Below are 8,524 nucleotides of genomic sequence, written 5' to 3'. Positions count from 1 at the left end.
AGCAGACGATGCGGTTCAACGCCATGCTTTTCATGCGTCTGCGCATGCGCGAGCTACTGCCGACGCTAGCCGCATCGGGACGTCATGCGCTAAGAGGTGTGAAACAGATTGTACATCAGGGCTTGCCGCGTTGCACAGGAAATAGATAAGAAGCCTCGACCACATTCGAGAATGATCCGATACATTTACACGTGGTTGGCACCAAGAGATAACACGCGTGATGGACTGAGTCGGCGAGGTCTGGCAAACGAGTGTGCGCGGCAAACGGTGTGATAAGTGCACGGGGACGATTGCCGTCTTAACAGACTGAGAAAGTGACGCTTGTGATGGCGCATTGCATCACTGTGGTGTTCGATCAAGGACACACGCAAGAAGCAGATCATTAGAAGAACCAGGTTTGAGAGTACAGGCAAGATGTTCCGGCAGCGACCACGGTGGCTTTGGGCGCGTAATGGCACTCGTCCTTGGGTCGTCCAGAAGGCCTTCTGATGTTCTTGGGTGGCTTCCTGGTCCGCTCGATGCCATTCGTCGCATTAAGAGCTTCGAGTCCGAACCGGTAGTGACTTGGTCTGCTATCCTCAGGCCACAGGCAAAGACTATATGGAGTAGCCGGTCGGCCTCCTGCTGTGTTCGGCCATCAGCCCATCCTCCTGCGTATGTCGTCGGCAGCACGAAGGCTTGCGCGGCCACTACTTCTGCAGCGTACGGTAAGTAGCATGCACCGATGCAACAGTGATTTCTGAGCTGTATTTTAGGCTTTTTCAGCTCGTGGGCTGCATTTTGTGATACGCTGTCTCTAACACGTTCTTCAAACCGTACAGACGGTCGCTAGTATAATGCATGTTAGAATTCGCTGTCTTGCCGTTTTAGATATAATCCTCTTGTCCACGTCTTGTGCCTTGTTGTCTGAGATCCTTGACGACGCATAGTTGGTCACAAAATAATAAGGAGTGCGTGGTGAAAAAACCGTCTGCGTCGTCTAGTGGCAAGCTGTTTCCTGTCGAGAGCATTGCTTTGGCTTGGCAGGCGCAAGCGCTATGCTGACAGCTGATGTATCGCCACTAGACGGCGCAGATGGTGATTTCTACGCGCGCTTGGCATTAACTTGAGGGCGACTGTACCTTCGTGTATGGTTATCATGTGCAATGAAGGTACATGGAGGAGACATACATAAAGGTCAAACCATTTTTTTAGGGGCGAAGCTCCTTAGGGCGTGGGCTGTGCGTCCCCTGTAGCCTGTATGTAGCCACCTCTAGTTTAGTTCTTGCAGTGTTCACTAGATGGCGGTACCATCCCCTGTATGTAGCCACCTCTAGTTTAGTTCTTGCAGTGTTCACTAGATGGCGGTACCGTCTCCTGTATGTATAGCCACCTCTCGTTTAGTTCTTGTAGTGTTTACTAGATGGTGGTACTTGTAGCTGATGATGAAAAGATGCAAGATGTTATAAACTAGAAAGCGGTACTTGTAGTTGATGAAAGACGCGAGATCTTATAAAATAGGAATGATGTCACATATGGCGCGTGTCATTGGTTGAAGGCAATCGTTCGATTTAGTGCGGCGACGTACGCTAGGGGGAGCGATGTAATAAAATCGAGTGGGCAAAATGTACAGAGGATTCATGGTTTACCAGGTTTACCTCCGGAGCTTCGCCCACTCATCATCATTCACTTCGTGGATATGGCGGAATTTTTTATTCGCTAACGAGCAATATCGCCTTCCTTTACCGGACTGTCAGGGTAAAACACCACAACTTTCGCATGGCAAAAAAAAGAACAAACGAAAAATGCCTAATATCAGTGCTGCGAAATAAAAAGAAACAGCACGAAAAATACCTAATATCAGTGCTGTGAAATAAAAAAAAGCGCCACATTAAGAAAAAAAACGGAACGTCCCTTAAGTACGTCTTCTTCGAAGTTAATCTTCCGTCGACATTGAAAGCTTCAATTTTTAGACGGCTTTGGCGTAGTCCATCTACTTGCAATTCATTTTTTTTTGGAGTCAACTTTTCATCGTGCGAAGAGACGTAAGCTTGTCCACTTGCAGGCCGCGCCACCTAGATAGACGTGGCACCCGTGCTTGTTAACTTTTATGACGCTTCGCTCACTATGCAAGACCTCGTTCGAGCTCGGCCCACTCTGAATGGGTCATGGATAGGTACGTGTGCTGCACATGTTGGCGACACCTTAAATATCTCCGCAGAACATCGTAATTTTAACAACCGGGGTAGTAGTTATGCGTGCGAGCTTTCTGCGTAAGTGGTGCGGAAAGAATATGGGTCTTCACATTTCGTGCGCGAAAAGAGGGGAAGGTCGTTATATAAACCGTGTAATTTAGTGCGCCAAGCACTGCATGTTGCGGTGCATTGGCGTAGCCACTGATATGCGTGCGTGTGTGGAAGGGGGGGGGGTTAAACCCGTAATCCGTACGCATCCATCCTTTAAATACTTTCAATTATGCCTGTGCAATATATATGGAATGAAAGAAAGTATAGAAACGGGTGGTGAAACAGTGAGGTTAGCGAGTTAAACCAGCTATAGCTACCCCGCGATGAGGAAAAGGTGAAAGGGTAAAAAAAAGAAAATAACCGTCTTACCTTCTCTGTTACCCACACTAAAAAAGTTCTGCCCTGTAGTAGAACAATCTCTAAGAGTCTGTGCTCTGTCCCCCTCCCCATATTTATTGTAAAATTGAGGCTGTATTCAGAGATCATATGTACGATAAGTGGACGTTGTGAGCCCAGTGTGGAGATTTCTTTCCCTCATTTCATTTGCAGGTACATGTTTAGCCAGAATCGCAAGCAATTATTGTTACGTGCATATCTTTTACAAAAGGCGGCCGACAAACCGTAAACAACACAGGTAAGAAATGAGTTTGTCTGAATTGCACCATTCTTACATGCACCATGTTGTTCTCGGTGACACAATGTCGCGGGTTCAATTCAAGTCACGATGGTCGCATATTGATGGTGGCGAAATGAGAGCTTTGTACAAGTGACCTGGTTTTGCATAGCCTCCGTAATCTGTGGGCGGATCACGGGGATTGTGCAAAGCGATGTTCTATGATGACTTGACCGTGTCTCGTCATCTCATTTGGCATAGTGACGACGTCACAGCGACGTGGTAAATACGAGTTGGTGATTTGTTACATAATTATGAAGTCATATGGTGATGTCATCCCACGACGATGATTATTTTTTGCCTCACTAGCGTTGGCACAGCCGACGTCGACACTCAGATTTTGTGTTTCATGAGGCGTCTGAGTCGTTCGCCTTCAAAACTGAAGCATTGTCGTACAGAGAGACAAGATAGGGGGGGAAACTTGAATGAAGTAATTAATTGCCAACCTTAATAAAAGAAACTGGCTTCTTTTATAGGAAAGCCTTAATTATTGCAATACTTTTCCAAAATAAACAAAAATGTCTGTCGCGAAGGCGATAGTTTTTTAAGCTTGCTAAAACCAGCAATCCAGAAGATAAGAACTTAAAAATCACCGAAAGGCCCCGCAGGTTTGTAAACCATTTGAGGCTATGCTGGCTCTCTCAGAGCTGTAGGACCACCGCAAGCTGGTGAAACTGGCCTGAATAAAAGCAGAGACCAATGGCTAGCTAAACTGATCCCCCCCCCCCCCCTGTCCTGTTTGGGTGACAAAACCTCTTGCCGATTCGCACAATTACACGTTTGCTTTCCCACAACATCGGTTTTTCGTAGTTCGCCTCCTAATATTCCTTTATTACCGCTGAATAAACGCTTCGCAAAAGAAACTATTTCCACGAAACAAGTGGATCTTCCATTGCAGTGCAATCCTGCGAAGCATACCACTCGTTTGTGCCACACGCAACATGCGCAATTACGGTGAACAAAGGTTCGTTAAAGCTGAGTGGTTACAGGAGGAGTACGTGCTGAAAGGAACATCATTAGTCGCTTCGCGTTCTCTTCCGAAAACAAGCAGTGCTCTTCCTTGACGGAAAGATGGCCCCTTTTATTTACACAGGCAACGTCGATTGCTTGCGTTGCTACCAAGAAACTTCTTCCTTTTATAACTTTGAAGAGGCCAAAGGTTCTTCCGTATATTAAGGGCGTGTCTTTTTTCCATACGCTTCTTTTTTATTGGGCGAACGCGTATTTCGTCACGGCACCTTTTGTGCGAGCACGTTCTCGCTATTGGGTAAAAAAAAAACGAGCACGAAGACAATAAACTCCAAGCCTCCGCACTCATTCACAAATACTCTCGAATCAAGATAGCGAGCTTGAATTTCTTATCTTGCAGGCGAGGCGTTCGCTCACCGCCAAAACACAAAGACACGGGCTTAATTCAGCCAAGGAAGTTCGTGGCCTTGTTCAGATTTCCTGACCTGTGTGCTCGCCTCCTCTTAAACTCTACTGTTGTTACTTCCTTTCTTGTTGCTCTTTTAATGTGAAGGACCAGCATGTGTTGCGTCTAGTAGCCATCGTATTGAATGATTACAACTGGCGTCCTCGGTCAATAATTGTCATTAGTTTCAACAGAGTACGTCTGCCTAGATTAACTGAGCCTCTAACCAAGAAGCGTAGAGAAATGAAACACTATAGTTGTCTCTACTGGTCGCGGAGAGGAATGCGATTGAGAATGGCAGCAAGAGTTTGTCAAAATACGTTCTAGCTTAAGTTTAAACATAGGTATAGTAGCGCTGTGTTTGCGTGTCCAACTTTTGTCTCCTATTTGCACTCCCCAAACGTTACCCTACCAGCCGGCACGGGAAGGAGCTTTGGCCAGGTCCAACCTTCACGATCAGTTGAGGATGGTTACGAGGTCCCAGGATGCGGATAGAGTTCAAAGTGTCTAGGCCACAAGGCGCCTCTTCTGATGATGATGAGCAAACTTTACTTATTATCAGTAATATCCTCCTTCCATTTCAGGTGCGAGGGAGGGGGGACGAAACCTCGACGACGACGGTCATGATTCCACGGGCCTTGGCGGCGTCTTCGGCCTGCCATATTAACCGGGCTTGTAATTAAGAGTCGGAGCTGAGGAGCGCGGTATTCCATCCACTCCCGTCTGGGAATTCTCCTCTCATGGGGGCCTTCGGGCATGCCCATAAGATGTGGCTCGAGTTTGCCCTGTTGTAGCAAAATTTACACTTATCCGAATGAACTTCCGGCACGCAGCCGTTAATTGTTACCGGACTGGGGAACGTATGGGTCAGAAGTAGGTGCCATGCCACCACCTGTCCTTGGTTCAATGAAGAGTGTACGGGAGGATAGATTTTTGTGTTTAGTATGTAATACTGCGTAATGTCACTAAGTGTCCATCCGCTCAAATCTCTCGTCTTCCTCCCAGCTAGACAAGGGCAATCCTGAGGCTCGGTATGTGAGCCCTCGAGCTATCTGTTGTGCAGCCTTATTGCCGGGTAAAGACGAGTCAGTGGTCGGCTGCTGACCCGCAGGTCACGCGTTCGATTCCGGCTGCGGCGGCTGTGTTTCCGATGGAGGCGGAAATGTTGTAGGTCCGTGTGCTCAGATTTCGGTGCACGTTAAAAAAAAACCAGGTGGTCGAAATTTCCGGAGCCCTCCACTACGGCGTCTCTCATAATCATATGGTGGTTCTGGAATGTTAAACACCACATATCAATCAATCAAGATGAGTGGGTGCCCAGACAATAACGATTGTTCATTGGTATTTGTGTCCAGCCAATATTATTAAAGCAGATATATTATTTTTTTTTCGAACAAAGATGTTAGTTTTCTCTCGCTTCCTCACCGGAATGGTCGTTGCTATAGTAACATAAATTTTATTCAATATTAGAGTCGTGAACAACTTCTCATGGCTAAGACATGAAAAGTCGTTTAATGCATTTGGCTATTAAAACAATACTGTGTGCCTTTTTATTGTATTACACATTCACTTCCACATATTTCTCAAACCTTGGAACTAACCATTGTATTCGCTTGCCTTCAAAAAGTACGCAGGCTGCATGTTACCTGGCAGCAGTTTCTTTCACTGCAAAAACCTTTGTTCATTCTTTAGATGGGGTAGTATTAATCACTTTGTGCCACGTATCGGCTGTGGAGTGGAGTGATAATCTTCTTGTACCTAGTTTTATTCTCTGTAGATTTGGCAACGCTCGACATGTGGCCTGGAACGTTGTCTGGCAGCAAGCAGATGCCATCAAAAAAAAAAAAATCTGCCCATTATGGTATCCTACAGTTAACGTAAAAATGCGTCCCATGTTGACCCACACGCAGGCCTCCCAAAAAAACGGAGGTTTGTGACTGATACAGCAGAGTTGAAAGTTCTGTGAGGTTTTGATGTAACGCCACAATATTTCGGAACTACTCATACATCGCACTGAATATTCCAAATGTAGTTCAGAGTAAAGCAAATAATGAGAAAATTAAGGGCTGTTTTTTTTCTTGTTAGACACAAATTTTAATTTACAACGGACAATTATGCCAAGGGAAGTATGTGGACGTTAGCAGTAGTAATTGAAACGTAAATGCAAAGAAAGAAAAGTGGACGAAAAACATAACTTTCCTGGGGCAGAGACCGAACCTGCGACCATCGAATAACGCGGCTGATAATCTAGCAACTGAGTTACCACGGTGGCTATCCCTCCGTCTACTTTATTGGGTATATGTGCAATTAACATGGGAGTGTCAGTCAGCGCCACCAGTAGTAATGATGGCGAGGGTGGAACACGCTTTTTCTGTCTGTTGGTGTCACGTAGCACGTGGCTTTAGCACGAGATGTCAGCTGATCAATATGCGAGATGTTATTGGTCATGCTGACTCAACTGGAGACACTATTTCCGTTCATGAAACGTTCTTCACTTATCTTACTCTCCACCCAGCACCAAGACATGCTGCACTACCAACGGCGAGCTTTCCTAAACAGCCGATTATGGGTGCACCAGAACCGTAAAACTATACTCTCTCGCTCTTTATGCTGGATCTTATCTCCTGGACTTACACGTATCACATTTATCTCTTTCGCTCATTTGCCCCCCCCCCCCCAATACCCTCTCATTGATATCTCTAATGCCCGTAAATCATGCTGCATATCTTACAAGCTTTTATGTAATGTACTAACACAAGCTGATGAGTGACAGAATGTTCAGCCCAGTCTGAAACACTTTTCTCCAACAAAAGTAGCGTGATCAGAAACTGACACAATATATGTATTCACCAAAGTCTTTTGCGACACTTGTTTCTCTTCTCTTACGTCTGCTTTTACACATTTGATTTTAGTATACGCTATGGAAATGGGCTGGGAAGCAACAAAAGAATGTACGAGCTAAGTAAATGTTTAACAGCATCATTCTTAAGAATATCAACAGATATACACAAGAAAAGCAAAATGACACGTAGGGGCGCTCGTGAATGCTAACTGGATTGCCTCATACCGCGAAGCAATGAAAAAAAAAGAAAATAAAATATTTCTAAAATGGGAAGGGACAAAACAAAGACAAGTAAGTACTGCACACCAAATGGTTCACGGTAATGTTTTGCTGCAGATCGGTATGGTCTCTGCTGGTTTGCGTCACCTGCTCCAGAGTGTTGAACCATACGGTACACTTGTTTCGAAATGATCTTGTCGTCTGGCGCAGCGAAATCCTTTAATGCACCTTTGTAAGCTATTTACGACACTCAACACGTGGAATGTAGTGACGACAGATCTGTACCCGGGGATGTCGAAAGTCGAACTTTATACAGTACCGCCACCTATTGTGCAGAGTACATGCTCGAGGGCCTTTTTATGAGCTAATGACGTTTGTTTGCTTTTAAGGAGAACAAAAAGAAGCGCTCGTTATTATGGACAAAGTTTTCGTTTATATTGGGTTTTTTACTTTCTACGAGCGGTAATGTGTCGTAAAAAATCTACGTCAAAAAGCTACTCCAAGTGATTAGCATTACACCTGGGCTGCAGCTGTCCTGAAGCTATCTAAGATATAGCAACACAAATTGTTTTTTGAAGACGTTAGCCTTTCTTGGAATATTTCAACGCAGCAATTTTGGTCTGTCTACCGAAACAGTTCAGCCACCATGCCAAAGCTTTCATCGCGTTATTTGTCGCCCCGTTACACTGTACGTAATTCTGAGCGCAAATCGCGCCTGCAGTGTTCAAGACGCTTTAGAACTAGAGTAGATCATTTTGTTAAGATTACGCGCACATTGCAGATTATTTTGAAACCTACGTGACCTCTAGCGATAGCAATGCCATATTCAACGACACATGCATAAATGCCGATGCGTGACAGCGTTAGTCAGTTGACCGACGACCAGTGCTCTGCTCGCCGCTATCAGTGCCACTGTGTATCACTGTCATATAAACAGTTTCATCTTGGACCTGCAGTTAGCTCCCTTCGTCAAACGCCACGACTCCAAGACAATATACATATCCTGGACGTGACGGCGACGGCAACGGTAAAAAAACAGCCCAGAGTATCCACACCAGAGTACCCAGCCCAGAGTATCCACACCATTCCTATCACAATTCCGAACAATGCAGTCACGCTTGCCGACAAATACCATTAGTAGTAGCTGTCTC

General features: G+C 45.4%; 1 protein-coding gene across 1 annotated transcript in view; it reads left to right on the top strand.

Annotated features, from left to right (window-relative positions):
- Nucleotides 1-362: 362 nt before the first annotated feature.
- LOC119162218 (endothelin-converting enzyme 1) overlaps nucleotides 363-8,524 on the top strand; it is a 161,905-nt gene continuing 153,743 nt past the window's right edge. Inside the window, exons 1-2 of the mRNA XM_075889133.1 lie at nucleotides 363-707; nucleotides 2,775-2,859. The gene's annotated coding sequence lies outside the window, so the exon portion shown is untranslated. The remainder of the gene's footprint in view (nucleotides 708-2,774; nucleotides 2,860-8,524) is intronic.

The sequence above is a fragment of the Rhipicephalus microplus genome, chromosome 3 (genome assembly GCF_043290135.1).
Source record: "Rhipicephalus microplus isolate Deutch F79 chromosome 3, USDA_Rmic, whole genome shotgun sequence".
Lineage (NCBI taxonomy): Eukaryota > Metazoa > Arthropoda > Arachnida > Ixodida > Ixodidae > Rhipicephalus > Rhipicephalus microplus.
The sequence above is the reverse complement of the archived record's forward strand: the minus strand, read 5'-3'. Positions and strand labels throughout refer to the sequence as shown.